The sequence below is a fragment of the Diplotaxodon limnothrissa genome, linkage group LG15, assembly GCF_057381915.1.
Source record: "Diplotaxodon limnothrissa isolate DT_005_m linkage group LG15, D_limnothrissa_male_GT1.1, whole genome shotgun sequence".
In the NCBI taxonomy this organism is placed as follows: domain Eukaryota; kingdom Metazoa; phylum Chordata; class Actinopteri; order Cichliformes; family Cichlidae; genus Diplotaxodon; species Diplotaxodon limnothrissa.
The window spans coordinates 6,969,737-6,985,715 of NC_140610.1; the positions used below are offsets into that span (position 1 = coordinate 6,969,737).

At 40.0% G+C, this 15,979-nt stretch overlaps 1 protein-coding gene across 6 annotated transcripts in view; it reads right to left on the reverse strand.

Annotated features, from left to right (window-relative positions):
* Window positions 1–15,343, reverse strand: part of epb41l2 (erythrocyte membrane protein band 4.1-like 2) — a 53,046-nt gene extending 37,703 nt beyond the window's left edge. For 5 of the 6 annotated variants that reach the window (XM_085373577.1, XM_085373575.1, XM_085373576.1 and 2 more), the window contains exon 1: window positions 15,229–15,343. The gene's annotated coding sequence lies outside the window, so the exon portion shown is untranslated. Of the gene's footprint in view, window positions 1–550; window positions 647–15,228 lie in introns of those variants that run through there. The other variant, XM_085373573.1, reaches the window with a different exon arrangement.
* Between the last annotated feature and the right edge of the window lie 636 nt (window positions 15,344–15,979).

The window sequence follows — 15,979 nt, forward strand, 5'->3', positions numbered from 1 at the left end:
TTACAATCTCGCTTCAAATACACAGACATATATACGCACTTGACAGTTTATGGCAGGAAACTGTGACCAAGTTTCTTATAAACGGGGTCAAATATGGGTTAAACACTCTGAGTCATAAACTCCTGTATAAGCAATCATCAGAAGATGTGTTTTGTTGCTTCATCAAGGAGATTTTCATGCAGAATTTGTCTAGAGGCATGTACTGTAATGCTTGGGTGCTGTGGTACATTTCATCCTATTTCACAGCCAATTAGTAGCGTTCAAATAACCCAGATGTCTAAAAAGGCACAAATAGCCTGCAGATTCATTGTAAACACAAACTCAGACACAGCACTGCCAGCTGCACACTTGAGAGAAATATGGTTTTCTGATTTTATTCAGCCTCATCTCTTTAATGTGACCTTCCTTCAATTAATTGATCTGCACAAGACCATCAAAGCAGTAGAAATCTGCCAATAATAAAAATCCTCACTCAGCTTGTTACACCTCTCATTTTACAGATGAACGGTTGACTGAATGGCTGAATTAACTGACGAACTAATGACCTTACCTACTGTTGTTTCTGTTGCCTTCTTTCCCCCCCTGCAACTCTCTTCCTTCTTCTGACGTTCTGTTTACCCTCTGTTTGCACTTTCTTTTACTTTTTCTGCCTCTGTTCTTCTATTCGTTTTCCTTTCCCTTCCCACCTCTTAGCAAATGCCTGCCCTACAAAATGTCATTGCCATTTTCTCTCCTACATCCTCTCCTCTCTTTCCCTCAGAGCTCTGCTTCCCCCGGGACGATTGCTCAGAGAAATGAGGGCAGAAAATGAGAGAGCATGGGAAGGTAGGGGGTGGAGATAGTCAAGAAAAGTGTGTGAGAAAAGAGCAGCAATGGAGATAGGCTGAAGAAGGATCCAAAAAGGAAAGAGAGAGGGAGAGCGAACAATCTCACAGACATGCCTACTATGCTGGATTACTAATGGACATTAGCATGAAAACTGCATTTTCACAACACTGTTGTTCACATCTTTTGGCATGAAAACCATGCCTAAAAGCTCATACAAAGTTGTACTTTCAATCAATTCACAATCTTTCACTTCCTTCCTTCACAGTGTTTATCACTAAAGGAAATTAAGCATCTTCCTTTCCAACAATGACATTTTAAAAACCATGAAAAAAAAATGTCTTTCTCTCGCTTTCATATTGAAAATCTTTTGTTGAAACACTAAAACACTAAGCCTTTACTTTGTGTGCTTAGAATGCCAAACCTTCCAGCTTCATTTTATATACAATACAAAGAAAAAGGAAAAAAAAGAGTAGTTAATGCTGGCGACATCTCCAAGGAAAATGCTCCTACGTTACCTGCTTCTACCAAATTACCCATGCGCACATGTAGGGAGTTAGTGTTCTCACTTTTTAAACACTAGACTGCTGTCTGACTGGGTTTTAGGGTTGTCATCATAGTAACGACAACTTCCTGGCCTGGACTGTGGCCAAGAGATAAAAATTTACAACAGGCTGAAACAGGCGTGGGTGCTAAACTGTACAACAAGAGAGAAAAGAGAGCGTCGACCTAGTGCCTACACATTTCTGTTAACTTTCATCTGCTAAAGTAGATATGACAAGCCTCAATCTAATATAAAAACATACCCCGCTTCCTGATTCTATGGGCCATAATTGAAAGAATAAAGAGGACAAACTGGTTTCCATGGAAACCGCATTCATGCTCTACAACAATAAATCCCCATGGAGACAAGAGATTACCACAGCAAAAATACAGATTAGTGGACGGAGCTTACGTGACAATAGAGATTATGACCGTGTCTAAACCCGTTTCATAGCACATCAGACTAGCAGCTGATATTTCATGCTGGACCTACAACAACCGCAACAGCTACTTTTCTCCCCCTACTCCCACCATCACTGAACCAACAGCAACCCTCCAATGATACTACCACTGAAAAACACAAAGCATGCATCTATGAAGCAGAGTTACTCAGATTCGGCAGATTCTGAAAGATGAGGAAGACTGCAACTTGCAACAGATACACTGACACACTGACTTAAGACTTTTCCACCTCTTCATGTGATTACTGTACTTGACTTATATGGTCAGGCAATATTACTGAATTACAGACTTTAAAATTTTTGATCGTATAATTTTTAATACCACCATGAAACTGAGGTCATATATTGTCGTGCATGGTACAAAAATGAACATTCAAGCGAGCTCGGTGACCTACGAAAGACGGCAAGCAGTACACGAAAATGTAGTAAGTAAAATGGTTGCGAGTGTTTCGGGTTTAGTCAGCCAACGCGAACGAAGCTCTGTGCACGACGCTTCTAAAAAGCTATGAGTAAAGAGAGTAAGCCTTCACTTTAGATCAATTTGCTGATATGAACATCTCTCCAGTGGTAGCAAATGTCATTGGGTCATCCAGCAAGCATCTAACATAGGGAACATAGAACATCGGGATGTCGTTGTTCACAATTTCGCTATCAATCTAACTAACTTAAATTTAAAAAGTAAAAGTAAAACTTAAAAGGGTAGAAGTCAGCTAATGCTAGCAAAGGGAGTACCAGCAGCCAACTTCTACCCATGCAGGTTAAAATCCATACATGGCACTAATAATAATAATGATAATAATAAATACTGTTTTTCCACAAACTCATTTCTAGGCCATGATAGCATCCTTAGCATTATTTTCATTCATTTCGGTGAATGTCAGGAAGTTACAAAGTTCTGTATTTTTAAAAAAAGCAAAGACAAAAAAACCCCCACTCATACCTATTAATCCTTTTTTGGATTACTAGAACACTCCTGGCAGGATCTTCAACATGCTGACTGAATATTCTGGATAACTGCCCTGAGACCTACTGTTTCATCAAGGTATCAATCTAAACTTAATTTAAAATGAAAATAATAATCACAGCTGTTTAGTTTTGAGGTCCTGAGAACCATAAACTTTCTGTCACTATGATGACAAAAAGTTTTAGTTTTATTCCTATTGAACAGAATTAAACAAACCCTAAAAGCTGAAATCAGAAAAAGCTGCCAGAGTGGTGATCCTTCACCCATAAGAGCGCAAATCCCTGAAGTGTTTGAAAACTTATTTTCTGCAGCACAGATAGTACCTTCAAAGATTTGGTCTCTAGAGGTGGAAGCAGGGGTGCAGCACTATTGGGCAGCGGACCCAAATACGCACATATAGTGGAACGTCAGTGAGAACCAGATTCCTCATTTAGCCAAAACTAGCTAGCTAAATACTACCTTGAAGTCTGCAGCATCTGTTGACCGTCAAAGGTTTTTTTCTACTGCAGAGGACTTTGTCACAGCACAGAGGACAAACCTCCAGCTTTCCCCTTATCAGCTGCTGTAGTGCTGGATGAACAAAGGGCCCGTTTCTTGATTTGTTCTCACACTGAATTCTTGAATACTACAATGTCCATTTCATGTGTACCAGCTGAATGATTGTCACAGCTGCCAGGCGAAAGGGGCAAAAACATTCTTCTTATGTCTATTTGAACTCAGAAACACTGCAAATTATACCAAGGAGGAGCTTTTATGAGAGCAACAACGTATATTAAAATATGGTGAGTGCACCATATATTCTAGCTGCTTCATAAGATAATTAAGTAGAGATAATTCAGTGAATAATTTTTTAATTTGGCCTGTTGGTGGCCTGTTAGTAGGTGGGATACATCACACTGGCACCATGAATGTCAATAAAAAAAAATATCAGAACAATCATTCAAATGCTGAGCTGGGTTTTTCTAGACACAATGCTGCTACAAAACCTACAAACTCTTCAGAGGTGTTATCTACATGTAAAACTTGTTTACATAGATGCAAAATGACTACCTTCATGTCAAAGCTGCATTGTTTCATTGTTTGAGTCAATGAGTGGTTCACTCCGTTGTCTTGCTGTGCACTGAGAAATGTTTTCAAGCATTTCACTGAGCAGCGAAGCTTGTTTCTGACAGAGTCAAATGGAGTCCAAAACACACAGTGCTGGAAATCAACGGAACTGCATGCAGTTGTGCCTATTGAATTAAAAAGTTGCAGATCGCTCCGAGTCATCCAAACAAGCTAAAAGCTTTCCAAACTATTCCGCCACAGCCGAACAGCTGATAGTTACAGAGCCCTGTTTTGAAATAACCAAGCAGATACACAATTCTAATCTCTGCCGTTCTCTTGTATGATTTGTCAATCTGCCATCCAGTGACACATGCATACACAAACACACAAAGCAGATTCTTACACATATGTAAAAACTAGGGGTGCAACGATACACAAAATTCACGGTTCGGTTCGGTTCGATACTTTGGTGTCACGGTTCGATATTTTTTCGATACAAAAAAAATGTTCATGCCTTTTTAATTTGTCATTTATTAAAATTATAAATATATATTTTAACTCAAAAGTACAGTTTTTAAATTTAACCCTAACCCTTGTGCGTGTTTTTTATTTTGACAGCGAATGCACACCTGCGGACCACTTATGTGCAGCCCTGGTTATATAGCTCGTCATATTGCAGCCACAGAAATTCTTTTGTCCATGAAACCATAAAGCTGCACTTTCTTTTTGCCTTATAGTCTGATTTGTCATAACTTCTCCGTTTTGTGGTAAGCTTTTCTTTGGCTGTCACTTCTTCACCCTGACCTGTCTTATTTGGCTCAGCAGAACTGAAATGCTTTTACACACGGACTCACATAAGCTCAGCGATTCTCTGCGCGATCAACCTCTCACATGTTTAAGCTGCGGGAGATTTCACTTGTCATGTTTGCATAGTAAGCTAACGATTAATAAGACGATGTCAGAGGAATTGGTGCACAAATTATCATCACTCACAGATCAGTGCTGTCGCTCTCTATACACAATAGAGATTGCAAAGTGAAAGCAAAAAAACAAGCGCAAATTCAAACGCGATTTCAATATGTCACATATTGACAGTGGCTCACCGATGCCAATGACATAATTACCCAGCTACATTTCTGAAAGAATGCAAAAGCATTGACATATATTTTTCCTTCCTACAATAGCCCGACGGGCAGGGCAGAGATAGATTTTGGTAGCCCGACTGAAAAAAATCGCTAGCTCCAGGACGTCGGGCTAGCGATATTGCAAGCCCTGTATCTGATTGAGGAATCACTCATCTTTGGAAAAGAGAGTTTATTACAGAGAAATGTCTCTTTCCAAAATAAAAGCTATACTATCCGCTTCTTCTGGGCTATATTCTCAGCAGCATAAGGAGAATCATGTGCTAACAGCTGTCTAAATGACTCGGCTAAAGTTAGCAGCATGCTTGTTGTTTTGGTCTTTGCACTAGGATGATGTCTGCGTAAATGTGCAGTCATATTCGTTGTGTTCCCACTAGTGCTTTCAGGTTAATCTCGTTGAAATGACCTTAACGCCACAACACGGCAAATCTCCGTTAACGAGCTACCGCCGATCGCCCCTGTGTGGGGCTAGACGGCCAACATGTTAACGAGCTAACTGCGCTAACACACTAGTTCCCACCCATGTAATTGAGCATTGCATGGCACATCCAACATACTGTTTTACTTTAGTCCATGACTCGCTTACCTTCAAGGTCATACGTCACATGAAAACCAAAATAATTCCAAACGCCAGATCTGAATGAGGGTGGGGGAGGTCCATGTGTCTTGCTAGCTTGCCCTGCGCTCTTCCTTCTGACTATGCTGTCTGTGTTGAGTGCTCAGTGGATCTGCGCTCGACAGTGCAGCCTAGGCGGAGTAGTCGAACGCAGATTCACTGAGCGCTCAACACAGACAGCATCGTCGGAAGGAAAGTTGATAAAATAAATTACAAATGTTGTATTGTTCGATACATATGCGTACCGAACCGAAAGCACTGTATCGAACGGTTCAATATCGATACGAATATCGTTGCACCCCTAGTAAAAACATACTCTCAGCATCTCTAATAGACACACGAGCTTTGAGTGTGTGATGACTACTGCGCTCTGACACACCCTCACACAGATGTACACACATACTGCTGGTGTGAAAATTCAGAACATGCCTGTTTCTGTACACTGCACTCTGACCCTCAAACTGGGGATTACACAGAGGATAATCCCTGTTTATGTTTGTGTGTCTGTCAGTCTCCCTGCCGGTCTGTCAGTCATCCCTTCACCCAACTCTCTTTCTCTTCAACTACACCTGATGTCAACCTCACTGGCTTGAAATAAACACAGGCATTGACACAATTGTTCCTTGATGCCTTTTTGCTTTTGGTTTGAGCTTAACAAATGAAAATTCACCTCCTGGGTAATTCTTAAGTGACCAATACTATGTCATTACTTTAGTCACTATATCATTACTGTCAAGTCTCATGTACTAAACTCTACTCTTCAACAGGTGCTAGTTCTCATCCATTACCTCTGTCTATGGATGTTATATGCCCCTGCAAATAATACTTACTTGAGGGTTTCATTTACATACGTATAAATTATATTTTCTTTATACAATGCTTAGAAACACCAGGAATATGCTTTTACTATACGGGGGTTGAAGCAGCATTGCCTAAGCAATTTAGAAACTGCAACCTGTGAATATAAGGCTTTTGTGCTGTCATTTTTGGCATTATTTAACTACTAACTAATGAAAATATTGTCTCATTTATTGCTTTATTATCATGACATATCAAAAATTATGCAATAATGCCATAACACAGACTAACGATGCAATAAATTAATCATATTATATGGTATTTTTCATGCATCTACTCTTCCCGGGTTGAGCCTCTCTTTCTGTGTGGGGGTGAGAATAATGGGTCAGCTCATAACTGCTATTGTGAAATGCTAAACTCCCCTATTCAGCGATTAAAGCAGTCAGGCGCAAGTGCCCAGTCTGTGTGAATGAGAGACAAAGGGAGAAAGTATGGGTGGGTCACACAAGTGCACATGAGAGGAGATACAATTTACTGTGTGTGTAAGAGAGGGGGGGAGGTGGGTGAAAAAGACGGAAAGGGAGAGAGGAAAAAGGTAGGCATTAGCTGGAAGGTGATAAAGAATGAGTGAAAGATGAAGAGAGCGAAACCCACGGTGAAACTGCGCGGCTCAACAAGCTGTGGGTATGGTGTTGCTATGGCAATGTATATCCCATAGAGGGTGGTGACAACAGGTGCTCTGGCAAAACAAATGACTTCATGGTCATCAAGGCTCTTTGTTACGGTCGCCTTGTGTAGCAAGCTGATTTAGATGGAGCGAAACACATCCTAGTCCTCTGCCAGAGCCTAAAGAGGATGCACGGCTCATCAAGTATTGATTAGAAAGACTCTAAAAGCCTTGCAGTCTGTCAGAAAACTACCAAAACATGCCATGCCTCAACCATTTAGTCTGTTTGGCACACATACTGGTTACATATGTTTGCCGATTTTTATTCTTCACATACTAATAAGAGCATAGTTTTACTGAGTTGCTCAGATAAAATAAGCAGTTTTTGGACTGTGATGAGAGGGTTTTTTGTATTTTATGATCACTTATAGACTAAAAAGACTATTGTGTGCATTAGGAAAGACAATTATCCACAGAGTGACCGACAAGTAAAAGAATCAGCAGCCCTCGTCAGGAGTAATCAGCATGTTCTCCATTCATGCTACAGTGAGCATTCAGACCACTGCAACATGAGCACACACCACCATCACAGCTCCCTGCCATTCATTTCGTAACTACTAACCTTAACCCTGAAATCTAAAATTAGCCATCCCTTTTGTGAACACTGCAAGATGTCCTCAATTTCAGAACATTGTGCCATTTTCTCAATTACTGCAAGGCCGTGTTGCCTTTAAAGTGAAGACACATAGTCACACATCTTTATGTGACCATCTCTTATTGTCCAAGCAAATGACATAACCCCGCAGATTATTTAGTCATTTTATTTCGGCTAAATCTCAGATCAGTGACCTCTGACCTCCAACCAGGAAACAGGAAGTAACTCTCTTCCCGATTCCCCCTCCAACCAATCTCCCATACCTCTATCTTTTAATTTGCATTTTTGGTTACACATCTCCCTGAGTACCTGTTTAACGTATCCTACTTTCATCAGAAACTGCCACAAATCTACAAAAAATTACAAAAAACAAAAAAACAAAACAGGAAATTACTCAGAGCAAAACATCCGTACATTCATGTGTGTCTGTGTTATGTCATACAGAAGTTTTGTTTCCCTTACAGTAATATTTTGGCAGTCATTGCTAGTACAGTATGACACAAAGGCTACATGTCAAAAAGGACCTCTGTTTCTTTCTTTATAAGAGGGTCATATTATGGGCTTTAAAAAAAACACTTATCCCCAAGACTATGAAAAGTGGGTAATATGTCATTTTAAAGAAGATTTAAAGATTAAAACTCCATTAGGATTTACATGCGTCAGATTTGAGGACTATAGTAATAAGCTGTCTTCCAGAATTTATGGATGGTGTCTTGTATAAAGAAACTTCACTTCAGGCAGGTAGCTAGCAGAAAAGCAAGTGCAACAAAGTTTGAAACAACATGTATTTATGAATTTCTGACGCCACTTTCAGACATCTTTTCCATTAAGCCTCCTTTGTGGACCATCATCTGTATGTTGTAGTAGTGTACTGTCACCAGGGGGACGGTGTCAAAATCGTGTAAAACATCCAGTACAGTGGGATATTCTAAACACTCTAAACATGTGTTTGCACTGTTATTGGTCCTTTAACTTAGCCCCACTGACTGTATAGATGATTGACAACAAGGCTCCACTTCCTTTCCTGTACAACAGTGAAACCACACAATTGCAGGACCTGCTAGCTAACACGTAGGAGTCGGGGGTCATGACCGATACTATAGCCAAACAACCAGAGGCAGTTGACATGTTTTGGCTTCACTTTTGGTAACCTATGAGGTCATCCATATTTTCTACAGTCATGGTGAAGCCCCTGCCAAACAGAACAAAGAAGTCATAAAAGTCAATGAACTTCTTTGTCGTGATGCAAATTCAAATGGTAAAAACAACTGTCTGTGCTTCTCATGCTGTCTCCGCCCCCTTCTATGCGGTGAACTCCAACATCATTCTTTCCTGTTCAAACAAACTTTTCAACCAATCAGCATTCCCACCACACATGGCTGGATACCCATAGTCCTTCAGTTTGCATAGCCAAAGACCTACACAAATGTACACCAGCATAGGACCACAGATCCCACATTAACAACATCTGAATGGGTCAGGTTCATGTATAAATATACTGTTCATGTATAAATATACTAGGCTGTATTACTAGAGTGGACCCAGTACTATTTCACTTTTAAACATATAGGGTGGGGGCAACTAGAGTCAAGGCTGGCAACTAAAACAAGACTCTTTCGTACATGGCAAATATGACAGGTACATCACTAATGAGAGCAGAGATACTTGCTAGTGAAGTTAGTCATGCTGAAGTTAGTGAAGTTGTATACAGAAACTTGACTGCAGGCACATAGCTAGCAGAAAAAGTAGGTGCTGACGTCACAAAGATGCACACAAACAGACATTGTCAACTAGTCCTCACCATGTACATCCGTCAAGATAAGTCTTGATTATTAAGATCCCGAAAGAAAAATGGCAGATTCAATTTAAACAGCAAAGTATCAATAACTTTGATTAAGACTTTAGAAGTCTCATTACCTGAATATTTATGTACAAACTGGGTATTATGTTTGACTTTTGTTCGTTGCCAGTTTCTGAGCTCCTTACTACCACACTCTGTCACAAATACTTCTGGCTAATGAGAAAAACTACTGACCCTACTTTCTGTTAGTTTCCCACAAATTCACAGTCAATGGGTTCAATACGCTCTTTCCAAAATGTTTTACAAACTCCAGAGCATGTCAGTGGCTGCTAATGAGAACAAGTTAGTGTGGCTGCACTCACAGAAATAAACAAATGAACATTTGATGATTAATATAACAGTACTCTTTAATCCATGTTCAGATTATTTACACAGCCCTAGGTCATCATGCATTATGCTACTTTGCTTGCCTTTTATACTTTTTCATTGAATAGATTTTTAGAGTACCTAACTACAGATGATGGAAGTGATCCCTGAGAAGATTAACCTGAAAAAAGCTTCAAGTTTCAACTGTCAAGTTTCAGGAAGCAATCCTGAGGATATGCCGCAAGATATGATATCCGTATCAAGAACATAATATTACCAGCCTTTTCTAGCTGATACTCTCAGTGCCAAGACTGTCTTGTGTTGTGACCCAAACTGTGGCTTTCAAAAGATGAAGCCACTGCCTCTGGTCTGTTCAGCCTCTCTCTGAGAATGTGACCCTCTGCTGATTAATCTCTTTTTAACTATGTCTGGCTCTGGGCCAGATCCACAGGCCCACGCTCTCTTTCTGTTTTTATTTTATCATTTCTTTCAGAGCTTGACACTTGCCAGGGAAGGCAGTTTGCCCTTTCTTTTTTCTTCTCTGATGTTGCCCTTCAACACAAGGGCGTCCCATTCTACTACAAGGGACGCTTGCATTTAAGAAAAGAAAATGTGACGTTTTTGACATTTAGGTGGCTAAACCTCAAAAAAACGACTTCACCTTACCCTCTTCCATTTTGCCCTCTCCTTCAAACACGCCCTTTACTTCTCCATCCCTCATTCCCCTTCCGCACACTGCTCTACTCACCGTCTCCGTGGCGGTAATAAGCTGAACACTGCATTACAGTTTCCATTCATCCGTGCCTCTGTGATCTTCTCTGTGTGAATCGGAGTCCTGTGGTGCCTGCTGGCTGTGAAAGCTACAGAGGATAATACCTGCCTGTGGAGGCTGACTGCCACACTGTACAATATGTTCACCTTAATAACTGTTGTGACTGCCCCAAATGTCATTACACTCGTGGAGAAGATGAAAGCCTCAGAGTGTGCTTTGTGGTTATAGTAACTACTTTCATTCACTGGAAAATGGGTAAGAAAATTGCAGTCACCTGGATGTGTGAAGGCCCCCCCCCAATATATGCTACTTTATAAAAACAACACGGCACAACTCATTCAAACTGATGAAGGACAGCAGGATTATCTGTGTGCGTCTGAGTTGATGTGACGAGTTCTGTTGAACCCACAGGGTCAGGATGAAAACACACATAAGCACACAAACACACACACACATGGATGTTCCCATAGCCTTTCCGAATGGTTAAGCAATATCTTTCACTCTCTCTGGCACTCTCACCCTCTTTCTCCTCTTGTGTTTGACTCTTACTTCCTCACTACATGCGTCAGTGTTCCTTCATTACGCCTTTCAACTTGCAGTGACTATCTAAAAAATGCTTACTTCCCCTGAGTCTTGTGTACACCCATCCTAAGTGAAGAGTAAGATTGCTTATTAGAGAGGTGCTAGCAAGCAACTGATAACAGTAGGGGATCGATAATGTGTACAATTTATTATATTTGCTACCAGATCTAATGCATCTAATACTGAAGTGGGCTAGTACTAACTGATGTCAATGTGGGTCAGTTAAATAGGTTTTAGGGGTGTAAACTGACACAGAATGCACAATACAGATATTCACAGGGGTTGCGGAAGCAGCTAAAAAAACACAATCAAAAACAAAAGCCAAAGGAAATGCAAGGTTTCTGCACTCTGCACTCCAGCAAGCTCAGAGTTAAGTTCCAGCTAGATCTAATGAGCAGATTCTCCCACCAGAACAACCAATTAAGGCTTCTCATTAGTGGGTTTGACAGAGCTGCCACTGTTCTGCACATCCTGAGAGCCTGACAATGAACATGGCACCGATGATTATAGATAAAACTATACACGCAGCGAGGAGCCTGACAGGAAAAAACACACCCCAGAAACAGACACGCTTGCCTCTGGGCTTCCCTTTACAGCTTACAAAACATTGTCCTTCCTGTCTGCACCAAAATTTATACTGAATGTGGACTAATATATGTTCCACTGCACAATCCCATTAAAATGTGGCTTTGTGGCTGCTAATCATGAAAGCTTTAAAAACTGAAACATTATACTTGCCTCTAAGTGCGCAACATGTGCTGCTACACAACAATAACCTAAACACCTGCAAAGCAAAACAACATGCATCACCAAATACAATAATATTTTATTTCCTCAGTTGCTTTTTTGATGTTGTACTAGGTTGGATTAAATTGTATAGGTGTCCGTTCTTAATTTGAGAACAGAAGCTCAGAAACTGCATTTAATTCTAAGAACACAGCTGTCTCATAAGAAAATCTTCAGCTGATAGGTAGCTCCAAAAACTCTTCTTGTTAGGTTAAAGAATAATGTACAGTAGCTGTGTGCATGAGGACTGAACAAGCTCTTTGTTTTCAAACAGAGATACATAGCAACGGAAACGACATTACTGGAAAATCTACGTTCTGTTCATGATATTAGAATAAACACTCATGCCAAGTCAAATGAGGTGCGGCATCATCAGAGTCCACACATAGGGGTTTTTTGTTTTTTTTAAATAACCGAAGAAAAGCCAGACATGCTGGTTGTTCTGCACGCAACCCACATGGATATGTATCAATATGTTAAAGTATAATCAGGTCCCCTTTTCCAAATTAAAATAAATAAATAAATAAATAAATGAAATTAAAAGATCCTCATACTGCCCTGCACAAGGTTTTTTTGGGGGCTGGAAACAGGCACAAAGAATGATTGATCTGCATATCAATAGTTATAGAAACGTCTGATAAACAAAAATGCATTTTAAGCTTTGTTCAATTACAACGCACTTTAAAACAAACTGGTAAAAAAAAAAAATTTATCTCCATTCTGGTAAATTTCATTTTGCGGAAGGTCAAAATGTCTTTGGTGAGTGTCAAAATAAATAACTAACGAGTGATGTTTGAGAGACCCACAAGAAAAAGTTAGTGGTTGGTTGTTTTGAATGTACCTACCTCTCGAGCAGGGCTATCACTGACTACACTTACTATGGCCTACACCACACTGAGAAATAAGAATCACATCAACAGCTTCCCACCTCCACCATTATGTTAGCTTGTGAGCGCAATGACACTGCATCCATCTGTTTAGCCAACAACAGCTACAACTAGGCAGGCCTGAATCTATTGAGAATCTAAAGTGGTATGTCACCACACTAATATTTATGAAAGGGCAGAATTGGCCTGCTGTGCTCTAAAGTCCTCAAAGTCTTCTCTAGCCTACAAAAAATCTTTGCACTGAATGAAAAAAACTTCACAGCTACATGGAAGTACAACAACTGTTGCAGCCTGGGAAATAAACTGATTTACTTTTAGAAACAACAATAGTTAGGCCTTTGATCCCAGTGTATGCATTAGGGGCACAGCCTGGGACTATCTACTGTCCATGACTTTATCTCTGTCCTGATGTCCTTCATTACTATCTGACCTACCTTCCTTTCACATAGAGAGCAGAACACCACAAGCGGAGTGGCGCTGATTAAGGTCATGGGTACTTGACATCACATACTATGGCGTATGATTAGATTTAAGAGTGACACTTAGGAACCCAAGTACATGGCTAGATGTCCTAATATTAGTCAGTGTGTATTGCTCAAAGTTGTGGTACTTCGAAACATCAAACACAGATAGCCGTGGATATATTGGATGTGTTTTATGATCAAAAGGAGACATTTAAAGAATAACTTCTAGAAAAGCAGCATACTTCATTAATGTTAACAGTGGCACTGAACACACAGACATGAACAGATACGTTTGCTAGTTGCCACCGAGTTTTTACAAGTCAGCACAATCTTGGCTCTTTCCAGTCTGCCTGCATTTGTCTGTAAAGTAGCTACGTCCTTCCCATACGTCAAAGCACAGATTCTACGGTGTTGTCTAGAAAGCAAATAAGAAACACAAGTACTGTTCTGCATGTAGACAGATTTATGTTACTACACCAATAGCACTTCTTCTTTAATATCCTGGTCATGAGAGCAACAATTGTATTTTGTCAAGCCAACATAGCCTAAACCAGAGACGTCAAGCTCATTTTACATCATGTGCAACATACTCACTTTATATTAACTGGGCCATATAAGGTTATTGAAATTAAAAGTAATGAAAGTGGAATTTCAACAGTACCTCTCAGTTTTTCTACATGTAGTAAATGAAAGAAGTCTTTCAACACATCTCTTTGAGTCTAAACTGTAAGAAATAAATGTGTAAAACTGCACAAAAAGTTAACTGGTAACTAAATGTCCAGTGTCCTGTAATTAATTTAAATAATTTAATTATTTATTTAAAAAAAAGAAAATTCCACAGTGGATTGTGAAAAAACGTGAACTTTTTTTGTTTATCTTTTACTTAAGTATTTTAAAGTTGTTTAAATGACCACTAGGAGGGTATTTAGCCTGATGAAGTTCAAAATTTATCCCCACCTACACATTTTCCAAAGCTGTCCAAACGACCGGCTTGGAGTAGTTGCCGCGCCAATTCTGGCCCCGGGCCTTATGTTTAAAACCCCTGGTTAAAAACCTCTTTGAAATGCAGTAAACAAACAACGTGGACTGCGTTTCCCAGACAGCTTTGTGAACCAGTCACGAACACGAAACTATATCAAACAAATACCAGTTATTTGAAAACGGTTTTAAAAGCACATGTCAGCACAGCCAAATGACTGGAGAAAAAATAGAAAGAAAATGTAATTGCATACTCACTCTGAACAGCGTGGTGTTTTTAAATCTCCGTATACTACTTGTTAACTTAGCGGCAGGAAGGAGCTACACGTATTGTCCCGCAAAAACGGAGCCGGATGTTTGAATAGTCAACGATTACCATGGCGTGTTTAGACGAACCAACCGTTAATGTGAAGTTACCGTTACCTCAGCGGTAGCATTCACCTAACTAAAACCCAATGCAGCTACCACGAGTAAGGAAACTCGGTCTATTCATTTAGATAATCAATGTAAGCTAGGCAGGTTTTTACCTGCTTCACAAAATCTTTGATGCTAACTACCTAAACACATCCGCGCGCGAGGAGCAAGGGGCATGAAGGTAGCTTAGGTGATAACAGGGATAATATGGAAGGAGATAGGCGCCATGAAGCGCCTCACAGCGAAGGTATGACCAGAACTCTAAATAACACCTTTCAGTAACAAACGCGGTGTTTGTTCTGCCTTGTTAGAACAACTACGTCTGGTTACAATAGGTACTTGCGCAGGTTAAGTACGCTACCGATATATTACGTACAAAATACCCCCAAAACGCGATGAATCATCTGCAGTAGCTGATGTAGAAATCACGTGATTTAAAAGAGGCCAAATTATTCGTTACCTGTTGTTAATCTCCAACGATGCGTATGAGGAGACTTTCCCAAATGTGGACTCGTGCTCTGTTCTCCTCCAAAAAATAGCGAATGTCCCACTACCTCAGCCTCCAAAAATCTCAACTACAGTCCACACCGAAGATTTGGCGAGGGCTCAAAGCAGACGTATCCATCATCCACTAAGGCCCGCCCCATACAGTGAAAAACATCTTTTCGCAAGCTCCCATTGGCTTAGAGCCATTACTGTATTAGATCTTGATATGTGATTGGTCGCACGTATTGTCTTTTAGCGTCAGTGGGACGTTCAGTGCGGATATGGTAGTACAAATGTAGCGGAGTAGCGCCCTCTCGAGGACGCAAATGTTAATGATATTTTTTACTTCTTTTTGGGGACTGGTTTAATTTTATTTAGACTTGACATTGAAGAGTGGACGAATTTTAGCTTAATATGTGAAAATAAAACAGTTTTAAACAGTTAATAAAATGTAAATAAAGATTTAGTCAGCCAATGATTTTAACTGTTTTTTTATTGTGGTTTAATTTATTTGAGTTGAAAATATACTTTGTTTTTTGCCAAATGCCATAAAGTAACAGGAAAATGCACAGACCTCTGTAAAGTCCAGTAATGCATATTTTTGACTTAACTACATGTGGAGCACATATGAGTAGTCACACCTCAAGGACACAGGAAAAACCTGCAGATACAAGTAGTAGTGGTAGTGAAGGCAGATGAGTTTAAAGACCTTGAGTCAACCATGC